Raw genomic sequence first — 16,245 nt, 5'->3', positions numbered from 1 at the left:
AAGAGGCCATTAAGCACCAATAAGTGGGATCCATATGATCTGCCCAATAATGACATGTAATTTAGTGACAGTTATGTGTTCTTACGCAAATGTATGGAGGTGGCCTCTCCCCTGTAAGTGCCCGCTAACTCAATTGTGTTTGTGTATTTCTTCAGCTCTGGGTTTCATGTCCATTAAGAGCGCAGGGACGGTGACTGAGAAACGTAATGGTACTCTGTGGCACCGCATAAAACCCGTCTTCCAGCTTCTAAAAGAACCCTGACTTGTTAATTGTATCTTCAATTACACAAATTGTGCATAACTTTTCTAGGTTTATTAGGTTAACAATCAAGGGAAGTGTTCTGGAAGGGAGGTTGTATTTCAAGAATGTGTGTCGTTAGGATAATTTCACACACAAAAAGAAGATTTTGTGTTGTGCTTAAAAGTCTCAGAGTTTCTTCTGTGTTGTTCGTGCGAGTTGGGGAAAGTGATTCACATCAAGAGGTCAAAGGTCGTTGCAGTTTGGATTTGGATGGTTGCAGCAAATGTCTCAGGTTGCACTTAAAAAAAAAAAAAGTTGCAAGAGAAGCGTTTAATTTCACCCAACCACCGTCAATCCGTGTATCATTTGTCAAAGGTAATGAATTGGCCCCATGTCTACTAGTCCATATATGTTGTTCCATGTGTTAAAGAATGATTTGAAACCAATGCTATCGGACAGACAAACTGCAGCAAAATATCTTCCATTTCAGATGTAATGCATGAAGCCGATTCCAAAAATGTTCATGCTCCATATTTTGTGGATAATCATGCATGGTGGTCATAGCTAGGACTGATTGTTGTGGCTAACATGCTCACATATTCAAAACAAAGTCAAATTCAGCTCTGTGTTTTCAACATTGTATTTTAGAAGCCTTAAATTGAAATACAAATAACAAAATAATGGCTCCCATTTTGATATTGAATCTGTATTGCAAATGGAAGGAATGAACGGTACACAGATCTGAGTTGACAAACTGTTTTCAGTATCCTCATCTCTCTATTAGCAAGACGTGCCTGCCACACATTGCCTGATAAAGTGGTCCATCTCACCCTTTTTTCCCCGCCATTGTGTGTTTTTTGCTGTCATAACTTCTCTGCTGTGTCTGGGCCTAAGTAAATGTGAGGTGCCATTTTTTAAACAAGGCTAACGAATGAACCCCCAATCAAACGGCTGCTGACAGTGATGCATGGTCTTGCAGATGAGCTCTGAAAAACTGATGGATCTGTGACGGCACCAGTGCTTACATAAACTAATGCATGTAATTACATTTTCCATTCCCGCTCTATTGTGAGGCATCTTATTACAATATCATTAGAGCAAATGGGCTGCAAAAATGATATAGTTTGCTATTTTGTTTTCTTTAGTCTGCTTTTTTTTTTTTCCTGCAAAAAGGTTTCCCAACACGGACGTTGTCTTTGGCAATCATCAGTATGTCGCGGTGAGACATGGCTATATACATCTCAGTAACATTCATGATAGAATGAACTTACTCTCAGGTGACACATTGTCGTTCTTTGTGTGCGTTTGCACGAATTTAGCATCCAGTGAGCTGTAACGTGTGTGTTCCGCGTCCGTGGCCTGCTGCATACTTGTTATCCTTGGACCGTGTCTGTATGCTGAGACATGCTCTTTGGCGCTTGGAATTTAGCGTTGCGGCTGTGCGTGGTGTGTATTTATATGCGCATACTGCTCCCTGGCTCGCCGTGTCTTAGAGTGTGTGTGATGTCGCTGCACGTTGGGAGCTCATTAGGCGAGTGCCAGGGGAGCCGTGCCGCCTCAGACACCCCCATTGCAACCCAACCCTAGCTCTCCCCGGCCCGGCGTGCCGCCTGGCCAGGCCCTCAGCCCTTCATCTGCACGCGTCACACTGAAGATATGCTGTCACACTCCGGGTGACGGCCGCACTTCAAGCCGCTGTCAGCCGTGTCTGTCACATGTCGCACAACTTTGGGATTGAGAATGGAAATGAGCCTTTGAGGTTATTTTGCAGTTTGATTTCACACACCATGTGCTTTTTTTCCCTACAAAAACCCTGTTTTTAGTGGACATTTAATTTACAGTGTTATAAATAAAGATGTGGATGGCGAGTAGTCAGTAAAAGGGATGAAGGCTTTTTGATGTGGACCAAGAGTCTTTCCTCTGCTTTAATATTGAATATCAGCATGTCTAAATGAGGTGGCCGCATAAACCTTTCATCATGGGGGAGGATAATCTCTGCATTATTAGTGTCCATACCAATCTTCTCCCTAGCAGGATTTTCCCTCCGGACTCTCACTGAAGGTTCCAACTGAAAATCAGAGAGATCTTTTTATCTTTTTTTTTTGTGTTTATCTCTTTTTTCTACTTTTATGCTGAACCACATTTGAATCTGTTGCAAATGAGGAAATTGGGTCACAACAGAGTTAGCAACAGCAAGAAAAAAAACAGGCTATGATTGGAGCCTCTACTGTATGAAAAGAAATGAGCAATGAAACCTCATCAATCTGCTTAGATATCCAAAGTCCATCATGCTGGCTACAGGTTCTGAGTGTGGTTTTGGGTCATCCTCAAAAACTACTGGTTGGAGGCTCGATAATGTGTTTTTATTATTACATTCATCGTTGAATTTGGTTGCAGCGTCCTTGTTAGCTGTGCCTGTGAGCACATTTGAGAGATCACTGAGCTGATAGAAGATATTTGTGGATGTACTTAAATATATCCAACTTGTGGTTTCTAGGCAACAGCTTGGGAAAGTTACTGTGGAAACCAACAAATGGTAGAATAATAATAAAGGCACCGCCTTTTGTGTTAATTTATGTAATGTAAAAGATCAGTGTACTTGCTTGAGGAGTGACCGTGAGCGTTTGTGTAAAGATACAATGTACTCAAATTAAAAAGGGTGACACTACAGACTGAAGCCGTAGCTCTGCCTCTCTGCCTGTGTTTGACAAATGAGACTTTCATTGGATAATTATCGTTTTCGGGATCGCAAACGTGTGAACAAGATTTGTCACTGTCACATTGTGTGTTTAAGGGCATATTAATCAAGTGATTAATTGCCAGATATTACCCGCTGAATAGGACCCATGTTCCCTTTCAAATGCTACTTTTTTTTCCCTTTTGTCATTTGATGCCTGCACTTTGGCTTTTGTTTGCGGGGACGTCTGCCGAGAGTTAACTGGCACGTCTGTGTGCAGCCTGACACTTTGACAACAATTTGATATTTTTATTTGAATTTCACTGTAAAAAAGATGGTAGGCCTATGAGTGTTTTTTTCTCATTTCAATTTATTTGACCTATAAGAACAAATGTTAGTTTTATTCCTATGTATTAATTCGGCAATCATTCATTCTTATCATTCACAGCAGAAGCCTAATGTAGAAAATCCTCATTGTATTAAAATGAAGCATCAGTGATAATACTTGATAAATGCAACACACTTTAATAAATTAAAATAAATTCACACTGATCTAGTTTTATTTGGAATTTGATTCAATTCTCTCAAAGCCACTAGAGGGTGGTAAGATGATGTGTGATGACGATTCTACATGCACGCACATAAACGCACACACACATGCACAGACACACTCTTCTTACAAGCTCCACACGCTTGTGTTTGTGCTCTACTTCAAAAAGGAGAGAAACGGAACTGGGCGTAATTGGGCCTTTTTGCTCTCCTCCAACTCTGCGACACTTCCCTCAACCTCTCGTCTTGGATGCACACTTTAGTTTTGACAAATGTGATATTTCTGTTAAATAGTTAATGGGGGTACAGGACGGTGCACCGCGCACATCAAAGGGCATACATTAATACATAGCGCTCATGTTATTTCTTGTTCTGTTTAGTCTCCCGGGGAAAGGAATACCACTCGGAAAGATCGTCCTGTTTTTTCTTCCTCTTGCCCTTAATAAAGCCTGATGTTGCTTTTCCTAAAGGTAAAGCACCTCGGCGTGCAAATGAGGGCGGGAAAAAGAAAAAAAACAAGATTTGTGCAAACGAGGGGGCCGAGCCGGATGATCTGAGAACGTTAAGAGGCATGCTTTGAAGAAAATTCCATCAAAAGGAAAACAATAAGTGAGATGGCGTTCACATAGCGAGCTGCGTTAAATACCTCGCGTGGTTCGGGAACCCTTGAAATCTCAATTGGCGCCATTAACTAAGCATCTGGAGAACAATGAGTTGGATCGGTGGGAGGTTCATAAAAGGCTTTCAGCGCTTCCTCTGCATATTAGGCTGCACACCTTGCTCCCCAGCTGGGAAAGCAACTCAGCATTTGATTTCGGATGTTCCATTTATCACACTAATGGTTCTTTAGGTATCTGAGCTAAAGCCCTTCAATTCCTCTTCTTCGCCCTTGCAGTTGTGAATGGCAGCCTCGCAAATGCACGTATTGATGATGCACTTCTATTTCTCCTCTGGTGACAAGTCAAATTTGAGGTCAAACGACCTGATGTGAAAATCATGTAGCTGCGCCGAGGAGGTGCTTCCTGCCTCTTCTCTGTAGCAGATGCCATGAGGAACTGGCGATGGCTTTCTTGCTGACATCTTCTCCAACCTGCTGTGACACAAATAGACTTGCTGTCACTTGATGTACAGGCGGTGACACGTGAGGCCAGGCAGGAAGAGGAAGAGGTCTTTACAAAAATTGATTTAGACCAAAATATAGTGACTTGACCTTTGAGTTGATTTTGTTCCGTGACCGTTCTCATATCTCAAATCACTCGTATCTCAAATCAGCGTTGCTGATTTAAAATTAATGGAAATGTCATTCATCTGTTGTAGCCCAAAACTTATATTTTTACATCAGGCATAATTTATTTAATCATGATTAAGAGATTTTAAAAAGGAAAATGAAAAATTTGCAACCATATAGCTGGTAAAGTTAACTTGTAATGAGGACCTTTAACTATATAATGTGCGGTATAATATTAATATTTTAACTCTATGGTGGGAGATCACTGCCTTTGATTCATATTTGTATCAAGATGTATTTTTTTCCAAATATAAATATTGGAACTGATCTTTGGCCCGGTAAATAAAAATACCCAGATTGTACACCATAAATGAAGTTATCAACATACTCAAATTAATTTACATACCAACGGAAAGATGAGGTGATTTTGCCAATGTGTGTTCCTCTTATCAATAACTTAATGTAATTTTTTATGTATAGTAAACTTGTAGGCCTATGTAAAGAAATTGGCTAAAAAATAATAGTGATAGATGAAGTATAATTGATAACTGGTCTAACAAAATAGATGAATGGGTGGATGGAAGTGTGTAATAAAAGCAAAAATATCTATGCTATGTTCACACTGCAGCCCAATTCAGATATTTTTTTGCCCATATATGCGACGTGTCTGATGCCCCCCCCCCCCTCCCACCATGCATTGTGAACAATAGGCTACAATTCTAATTTCTTGTCTTCTTCTTTATTAATCGGATATGTATGTGATGCGTCTGCAATATGAACGCAAAGTGACATTGTCAAATTTATATTTGTCTTTAATTTAATTCCATTTGAAATATGAAGCATTAAGTTGACATTTGTGGCAGCCCGGCAAACGGTTTATTTATTCCACAAAGCAATGATGTGACGTCAGCTTGAGTAGACGTCTTGAACTCTTCCCAAAACATTTCTTGTACCTTTTCCTGTCTCACTACTTTGGCGATATGAGATGAAAAGGCACGGACTTAAATGTAAATCCATGTGATAAGGTGATCCCTGACGCGACCATATTTACTTCAGTAAACACAGTGTCACGTTACGTCGTGTTTTGGGTGTACGCCACTCGATAACGTGCTTTGTCCGTGTGCAATTGGAGTTGCTTTAGCGTGACGTCACCAGCTCGCCGACGGCCGTGATCGGTGATCATCATTTTCCATAATGCAAGTGATAACACATTCATTCAAATCATATCTAAAAACACAATAACGCTTACATTTTCATAGTTCTAAATGCAGTTTATTATTTTTTTGTTTTATTTTGTTTGTGCTTGTATTTTGAATGTTTTATTTCGTGACACCGTGACTGAGTGGTGTGAAAAACAATGACTTCTTAGCCTTCTTCTCAAGGGAGGTCAGTGTCCAGCGTATCACTCTATAATACGTGGTATCAATGCAATAGTAAGCAGATTACTTAGCTCCTCCTGTTGTAATAAATGTATTTTTTCACTTAATCAGTGATTATATTTTTTTGTGGTCACAAAACTGTAACGCGTTATGGGAGTCAGTAACTGTAATGTTACCAAAATTTAATCTTGTTATATTACGTCGTTACTGGCTAAACGTAATATACGCGTTACTTTTGAAACGCGTTACTAGAGCTAGGCGATACTTGAGATTTTGGTATCAATCGATATCAAGTAAATACTAGTGCCAACATCGCCGATACCAAGTACAGTGGTACCTTGGAGTTTGAACATAATTGGTTCCTGTGAAGTGTTCAAAGAATTGCTCAACCTCCAAAAAAAATTTTCCCTTAGGAAATAATGAAAATGCAATTAATCCGTTCCCAAGCTCCAAAAACTGAAAATTCCTATTTTAATTTCTATTTATGTTTTTTACATTTACAGTACAGTACAGTATTTAAAAAATACCTTACCTTTTTTGGTGTGGTGGGATGTCATCAGTGGAAGATAAATGCTATGTTAATGCTAGCTTTAGTTCAGTGCTGAGTTTGTCAATTTTACATCAGGCATATAGTTAAACTACTAAGCGGTCCTTGCTTGCGTTGTTTAACGTCAGGCACGTTGTTGAACAGCTAAGGGGGGTCCTCGTGCCAGTATTACACAAGTAGTTATGGTAGTTACAATGGCGCGATAATCTCCTTCCTAATTTCACTTCGTAGTACTGTATGTTTTTCTTTACTGCCACTGGTACTGTTGTCTTTCGTTGGGCCCATGGCGAAGAAAATTGTCGTGGAAAAATCAAAATGCACTTGCGAGTAATGAGCACCTCCGGGAGTATTTACGATCTGACTGGAAATGAGCAGTGCATCGTCTCAACTACCGCAACGTGAGCATTCGGCATTGCTCGGCTCCGCTCGGTTTTACTCTGCTACCCATTTTCAAGGTTACGTTCGGCTTAGCTTGCTTTGCTTGGGTGTTCAAACTCCGAAAATGAGTTCAAACTCCGAGGCATTTTTTACTCAGATTTTTTTTGTTGAAGTCCCATTTGCACGAGTTCCGAGACGTTCAAACGCCGAGGTTCCACTGTACATTTAGGTTCATAAAAGATTATGGTATTTTAAATTATTTGTCCTATTAGATAACTTCGTTTTTTTGGGAAATTAGACTTTCTTGTTAGGTTCTTAAACATGCCATAATATAATATCCTCAACCGAAACATACCTGGACTGATAATTAAATTTGCAATGTAGTTCATATTATTAGTCCCTGTCACTCTTCTGCACTCAGCCACCGAAGTTCCTCTAGTCTAGTCACTATACATAAACGATACTTACATCTTGTGCTACACCAACACATACCTCAACTAGTAGTTAGAAAAGCTCAAACGAAGCGAAATATGACTGTCATATTATGTCATTCACTGTAAAAATAATAATTTATCGCCAGTGCACCAGTCATTGGCAGGCAGGCACATGCTCACATGTTACAAAGGGTTTGCGCGATGGACCCATGAGAAACCAAAATGAGAAATGAGAAACCAAAATAAATAAATACATACATGTAAAATCTTGATTCGTGACTGATATTTCTAGACCCACAGATTAGGGTATTCTTTGACAATCACCAAAACAACCAAAATACAAAGTTCTTTCATGAGGGGAAAGCTTGATTCCAGCGTTTTCAATTATTTAGTAATCAGCAGTACAACATGTGTTGTTTTCACCCAAAACACTGGTTTCTGACAAAAAAAAGCCCTGACATACTCTGTTCATACCATGCATCTCTCTCATATCACCCTGTGAGCTGCCTAAACTTGTCCGACATCCAACATGTTCCCCATAAACAACGGAACAAATGAGGATTCAGTTCGTAAATGGAATCTTCCACTCAAAATGCGCTGATGTCAAATATGCGATGCAACGCTCCCGTCTACTGGTGTTTATTTGTCATCACAGTAATGCTGAAGCTTGAAGCTGCGCGAGACATTCGTCTATGCCTACACATTGAAAAACGTACTTGGCGAATCTATTTCTTCCAGTTGATGAATATAAATGTGGAAAATGTGTTAATTGATGCATAAAAAAAAAAAATCTTCACTGCGTTTTATAGCCTTTAACCTGGCTTTAAGACACACACTATAGAAGCATTGTGTTTGTACTCCATCGTGAAAGTCGACTACATGCACACCTCGCTCAAGTTTTTGTATGATTTCAAGTTTTACTTCAGCATCATCAACCTTATCTCAGTACTCACTTTCTTAGGACCCATGTTTAAAAAAATATATCAAGCAAAATCTCTGCCTGTGACATTCTTGAGGCAATATCACCTTTTCCGTGATAGTGTCTCCGATCCTGAATATCTTTTAACCAGGTGAGATGAGGATCGATGACCACCGCGCCCCTTCCCCGGGACCTAAATATCCTCTCCATAATACACGAAAGCTTTGTGCCACAATTGTGTTTGGCATTTTGGCTGTGAAGTCGCAGGCCGCAGTAGAATGCCGCGGGCCGCTATCCGTCAGCTCGTTGACACCGAAGACGTTGACGGGAGCAGAGAGGGGCCAGGTGAAGGTGCAGCTGCCAGCCTCCATTTGTCAGCAAGGGCAGCTCCACTTAGTGTCCACTTAGTCATATGCACATCCATGGTCATTTGTCTCCTCTGCACTGTCCAAACAAGAGAACGTTGTCTTCACGAGTTAATTTACTGCTGTCAAGGTAGATCACTTTCAGGAACTTAAAGCCCAGTGGCGCTACAGTGAGAACTAGTAACCCTCCTTGACTGCTCCCTTTGTAGTTGTTTCAGTGTGGTTACTGGGGTTTGGTGAACTTTATGAGAAAGATACTGTTAAAGCAGAGATAACATTGTAGTGCAGCTGCTGCATACAGCCTAATTTGATGTCAAGTGGGCCAGTAAAATCATTCTCATTCATCCATTAATTAGCTCATACATTTGTTTGAAATTGTTTTTGGGAGAAAATTTGTGTGAGAATCCAAATCTTGATAACATTATTTTTTTCAAATTTGAATGCAATTTACACATATCTACTCCTGGAAGGGAAGTTCAAATTTTCACTCTGTATTCATTACACCAGAACCAGCTCACTCACATGTGGTGGGCACACATGTATTCACTGATGTGCGGGGAGGTTCATAAAGCACTGCTATTAGGGCAGTGGTTCTTAACCTGAGTTCAATCGACCCCCGGGGGTTCGGTGAGTCAGTCTCAGGGGTTCAGTTGAGGTCAAGACACACACCCGAGTGAGTCAATTGGCTGCAGGTGATCACGCTAGATTGCTTAGCCTATATGTGTTGCAGGGAATTTGATGTGCTCAGTAGTCAACTTGTGGCTGTTGTGATGGTATGTCATGTGATTTATTTATTATTGTAATCCCTTCATACTGATGAAAGAAAATTGTTGGACAATTATGTGCAATATAAATTCACATCTACAACGGAACGTGTTCCACAAGGTTCAATCCCGGGGCCTCTGTTGTTTTCATTCCATCTGCTGCTTAAGAAAACAATGGTGGTTGTTTTAAAGTGCTCTATTAATAGTGAGTTGAGTTGAGGAATGGGAGTCAGCATCCTAGCTGCAAGATTTGCAATGCCAAATTAAGCAATTCTAGTTTAGCACAATCTAGCAAAATGAAGGAACACTTCCTTAACCTGCATGGAGATGGGGAATACAGGAACACAACACTTTCTGAATTCAAGGTGAAATAGAAACCAGATTCAATGAAAATATGACACTCTTACTTCATTTTGTTCACCAGTAACCTCTATACCCATGTCTTGAATTTGAATTTTTTTAAATTATTTTTTAAAATATATTTTACAACAAAGAAGGGTTCAGCGAATGCACATAGGAAACTGGTGGGGTTCAGTTCCTCCAACAAGGTTAAGAACAATTGTATTAGGATGAGACACACGCACACACACACACACAATATTTAGCCTGTTGTATTTTCAGCAGTTTACAGAAGAGCATAGGCTATTACCATCACAATTTCTTATTTTCTCAATAGTCATACAGTGAAAGGCTGAGCACTAAACTGAAGCCCAGCTGAGCCAGCATTAACTACATAACCAAATATATTTACAGTTCAGCCCCGCTATTTAGGCTGACATCTGTGTATAACTGACGGCAATTTTTTAAAGTTATATACCGTGATTTTACTAGTCCGGCCCACTTGGTAAAATATTTTCCTCTGTGTGGCCCCTGAGCTAATATGAGTTTGACACCCATGGGCTAGAGCGAGAGCGAGAGCTCACATTAACTGGAGCACTGTATCTGAGTGTAGGACGCGGATGGACAGCTACTAGGGGTGTAACGGTTCACAGAATTCACGGTTTGGTACGTGCCTCAGTTTGGGGTCACGGTTCGGTACGAGTTCGGTATAACAGGAAAAAACAAAAAGTCCAAATAGCTGGAATTTCGTTGTTGTTTTTTCATTTATTTTAGCAGACAGTAATGAAGCAGTTTGTTCAACATAGTGTTATTTAGAACTTTTAGAACTACTAAGATAACTTGGCATAAGATGCACATAAAAGTACTCAAGCTATATAAATCTGATACATTTTTATTACATAAATAAAAGCTAATTTAATTGAACACAGCACAAGGTATTTCCGCGGAAAATTTTCTAGTTCCACTTTTGTTCTCGATACATCTGAACCATACAAAATTTTCTGTACACCCAATCATCTACATATGAAACATGTGTACCATAAAAATGGCAAGTGCATTTATTGCGCTTTATACACACACCATACTATGTCCATAACTCTTTGCAGAGGCTCACATTCACGCGCCCGTTCATACACCAGTGGGTGATTGCTCCCATGCAAGGCGCCTCCAGACTAATTGGGAGCAAATCAGGGTTCACTGTCTTGCCCAAGAACACTTCAACAGTGGACAGACAGAGCTGGGATTCGAACGAGCAACTCACGGTTACTGGATGATCCGCTTTGCCAACTCAGCCAGAGCTATGAATGTACTGATTCAGAGACTCAAGGGGGTGGGGGGTGGGGGGGTGGGGTGGGGGGTTAGTAAAATGAGGCTACATTCACTTCTTGCCAGCAGTTTTACCCCATAGCAAACTCCCCATATATAATACTAGATGTTCTCTCACTGATTTACACTGGTAACAATTTTTAGGCGTTAGCAAAGTCTGTGCTCAGTGACTGCTTTTATTTGCAAGCATATTGACCATTTGGTACTGTATTTCGTGAGTTTCAGTCCCATACAGTACAAGTTTTACTCAACACACAAGTTGATGTACAGTAAACTTCAACTAAAAACACATCAACTTTTCACCTCCATGTTCTTTATTTTTTTTTTGCGATATTGTCACCCCGACCTTTCCTCCCTCTCCTGGCTCTTGATTTCCCCCAAGTGCTGTGCTTTATGTGTGCTTTACTTTGGAAGCAGAACACTGGTGAGGTCGGGAGGAGCAGAGACGAGTGTCCGAGACGTGGGAGAGTGAAATGAGGTGGCTGTTTATTCTCCCCACCAGAGCTACATACCTTTTTTTTGAGTAGCTTTGGAGCGCGGCCTGAAACAACAGCAGAGGCCATGTATACAAATTACATGTCTTGCACGGAAAGCAGTGCTGGATGGGAGCATGGCAGAATGAAGTTCCCACTAAAAATAATAGCAGCAAGATTTATTTCAATACATCAGAGTAGTTTTAAGAACCATAGCGACTTTACAAAAGATTACAAAATGAGCTATGAGCTATCGTTTTGAACCCCCCCCCCCCGTCCCCACCTTTTTTTTTCTTTTCATGCATGTCCATTTTTCCCATTTTAGTACAGGGTTCATTTGGAGGCTGCACTAGATTATCAAGCGAAGCACTCACGTTTCATTTTGCCGAGGAAATCGTTGACAACTTTGATAGATTACATCCTGAAGTAATTGTTGTAATTGAAACAAATATCACAATTGTTCCCTGCATATTTTTCTTGTCTGCCCTCAAAACCAGACAAATAGGAGAAAACACACTCCGCACCGCAATAATAGCAGCAACACTGGTAGTAAATGTCACACTGGTCTTGTGGTTTGGAGAAAAATAACAGCGAGTGTGAAATGACAAGAAAGCATTTCCAAAAGAAAGAATGTAATCATTTGCATTGTACAAACTTATTTATTCCCAGATTTTATCTGTTCATATCAAGGAAATGTAGTGTTTACTATTTTAATTAATTTATTAGGTATAAATGTCTGTTTTATTTGTTTTAAGCACTTTATCTCTGCTGCACCCATAACATGGAATTATTATCTTTATTACTATTGTTGTTATTATCATTGTGTATCTTATTATTTACTAAAGATCAACAAAAGTGACAGATCCTGTAGTGTTTACACACATACATTTGTAGCACTGTTTTGTGAACTGAGGTTCCCCCCGCCCCCTCCTCACCCGTGATTGAATGCCTGGACTAGTCCCGGGGCTGATGGGGGTCAGCAATGAACAGGAAATGGGGGTAGAGGGGTGGGGGTGTGTCGGGGGGAGGGGCATCTCAGAGCCAGACCAATGATGACCAGTGGCTTGGAAAGCATAAGCCCATCCATCATGACAGTCGCTATCTCGCGACCCAGCTCAGGGTGTGAATCGATGTCCAGCGTGTAGCATTTTGTTTGTCGCTGTTGTGAAGTCAACACGGCTGATTGTTGTAATTATAGCCTTTGCAGTTCAGTGAGTGTGAGCGTGTGCGTGTAAAGGTGGAATAGCAGGGTGTGTGATGGCTAGATGAGACTCTATATTCCCTCTGTATGTGTGTGTTTTTATGTTGGCGCGCGCAGGCTTTGCATTGTTTGGCAGTCAAACGTTATATTAGTGGTGCGTTAGGCTTTGACACACCCCAACTGTCCTCTGCGAGTACGCAGGTTTGGGACTATTTTAGATTCCCCCTCCAGTCTGCGGCGGGCTGAGATAGAACCGCATCGCCTTTGCAAAGCGCTGTGTGGTTATTTTCACTGACAAAACACACACAAACACACTCGGAACATTCAGAGTCTTGCGAAGAAAGACAAACTCGGCGTTGCAAGAACAACAAGGAGGAAGAAAGAAAAAAAAAAGATGGCAAAGTCATGCATAACTGGCCTTGGGCCGCACAGAGGCGCACGCAGCTGCTGGCAGCTCCAGCAGGCTTGATGCTCTCTGAGGCCATGCACATGTTGGGACCCTGCAGCCATATCAACACACCTCATAGCCCCACCCCCACCACATCCGAGTCTTTAGCCCTGTAACAACAGTGTCCAAAACACTACGTACACAAATGTTTGATATGCATTTTTCACTCAAAAATTGCCTTTTATGTATTTTTTGATCAGGATAATGAAATCACTAAATAAGTAAAAAATCTGGAAACGCCTCTATTTCCTTTCCAATACTGATGTTGAAGTTTTTCAGGGGGTGTTAGTTTTAGTGCTGACATAATTTTAAAATACAGACCTGTTACGTAAGTGCCAATGTTCAGCCCATTCAACGGTCCCTTTCATGAATTGACTTTGAATTATTATTATTTTTTGTAGATGTAGTGCGGTGGTGTAGAACTGAACTGCATCTATCTTGAAGTTTGATATTTTGCCCAATGTCTATAATGGTAGTGTAGCTGTCCCTGCAATGTTGACGCGGATGTGTGCATACGTGTACACCTTTACAAATGTTTATTTAATTTTCCCTGTTTTATTTTGCACAAATTGTATGTTCCAGGTCAATAATATTCTAATAATCATTTTCTATATCAAATTATGACATACAGATCTTTTAAAAATATATCTATTGTATGTCTGACACAATAATAATACATGATACATGGAAGTTTAATTTTTAATCAATGTTTGGAAGAAAAAAAGAACACTTTTTACATTTTATTTTCACCAACACATTTTTGGATTGAAACACCACCAAAAAAGTCGCGTTTAACCAAAGAGATGACAAAATAACAGCTATGATAACGTTGATACTTTTTAACCGTTTCAAGAGTCCCACTTGATCCTTCAAAGACCAACAGGTGCCTATTTCTATAGGAATCTGTGTAGATGTTGTAAAAGCATTGACAGCTCTCAGGACTCGGTTAACTCATTATTTAAGATAGGCAGCAAATACTTTTTCCACCTAGAGCCTGAATAGTTTGTTTTTGTCCCCATAGTAATTAAAATCAACATTTTATTTTTACTTGAATTACCTTAGTCTGATGTTTATTTATTTATCTAAAAATGATTTTGAGATGAGGACAATTACTTTTTCATGGGACTGTATAGAGGTTGAAAAATTTAACCTGCCTCTTACCCAAAGTCAGCTGGGAAAGGCTCCAGCACACCCTATTCAGGATAAATTACACTTATCCACCATCATATATGAAAAGCTTGATGTACTGCCAGCCATTTTAGAACATTTCAAAATTTTCAATACCCACATGATATTATGTTCAATAATTATCTATAAACCATATCTACCAAATGACAGAATAGACTTTCTCCTTTCTGCCTTGTCCCGTTATTTTATAATCGACAGTAGAAAAATGTTATTATTATTATTAGTCAATTATGTCATGGTGGTTGGGCATCAGTAAAGTTGTTTCCAAGTTTGACATTTACAGTGGAGCATAATCAGAATCTCCCCCGTCTAGCCCCGTTGAAAAAACTGTAATTGACATGTATACTTCAAAGGCAGTGAATGATATAGAACACATAAGAGTTACCTATGGAAAACTGACAGTCCTATATAATAAGTATATATATATATATATATATATATATATATATATATATATATATATATATATATATATATATATATATATATATATATATATATAATGTTTATCTCCATATTTTTCTTTGTGAGCCACATCAAAGCAACTCCGACGGCAGCCCAAGTGGGGCTGTGGCAGAGGAAAAGCACCACAGTAGGCAAACAGCCATTAAATTCCCGACGTGCCCTGCCAGTGTGGAGATAGGCGCCGTCATCTGCCCAAATCCGGAGCAAGTCCTCTTTCCTCCAATGAGGGAGGACATAGCTAAAGCCTCTCCCAATGTCAAGTGACATTTCTTAAATACATGCAGAGGCGTGTGTTTCTCTTGCCAGGGTCCCCGGTGGTCTGTGTGGTCCAAGCAGCAGTGCCAAACCCTGAGCTGCCGTCTTTCTCCTCGTCTTAGTCGCGTCTTGTCACCGCGTTTGACATTCGGCCAGCTGTGTGCTAATCCCTCACAGGAGTCTCAGGTACACCGAACAAAGCGGCTGATAATGTACCAGACGGCGATAAATAAGCCATTAGAAAAACAAAACCCCGGGGAGATCTATTCAGCTCTTCCAAAGAGGAGATGTTGCCACACTTTGAGGACGGGAGAGGATTTGGGTGCAAATCACATTTTGTTTTTTCCTCTCCTTTTTGTGCGTGGGGATGTTTTTGGCGGCGGGGTTCAGTAGGGTGGCATTCGCCTCAGCCGACTGGTGGAATCATGGGTGGTAAACCTTTCCCGCTAGAAATACAGTGGTTAAAAAGGGAGCCCCCACGGAGCCTCAGATTAACTCTATTTGTCTTTCACATGTTGGGGCCCCGTAAAGTCCATACATCTTATTTTGTGTCGTGCCGCAATCTGCAAATACAGACGATCATGCTTGCAGACCCCGAGTCACCCGTCTATTGTCTGTTTTGGCGTCAGCTGTCCAGCAAACTCAAGAACATGGGACTTCATATCCAAGGATAATCTTTATTTGCTGGCCATGTTTAATGCCGCGTCTCGGGTGTATCCAAGCTTTTTGGTCGATGAAGAATAGCAGTGCTGGGTTACAGAGAGAGCGGGATTAGGAGTGCTGCAGTCCCTAATCCTTGGGTGACCAGTGGCACGGCCCAAATGAGCACCAGTGCAATACTTTGCAAAACTAGCGGGCCATCCCTTTGTCTTCTCCTCGCTGCAAGCGCATTAAGCTGAGCTGTAGACGAGGCGGGGCGACATGAGAAGCTACGTTTATCAGTTCACAGTTTCAGAGGATATTGCAAATCAATTTATTAGATTATGAGGCCTGCTTTGAGCTCTGCTTTTTCTCCCCTCTACATCCTCTGGCTTCAAACGCTGTGTTTTAAGGGAAACTCTATTTCTAG

Source organism: Leptonotus elevatus, chromosome 2 (genome assembly GCF_054856555.1).
Source record: "Leptonotus elevatus isolate MCC_2025b chromosome 2, RoL_Lele_1.0, whole genome shotgun sequence".
In the NCBI taxonomy this organism is placed as follows: Eukaryota; Metazoa; Chordata; class Actinopteri; order Syngnathiformes; family Syngnathidae; genus Leptonotus; species Leptonotus elevatus.
The sequence above is the reverse complement of the archived record's forward strand: the minus strand, read 5'-3'. Positions refer to the sequence as shown.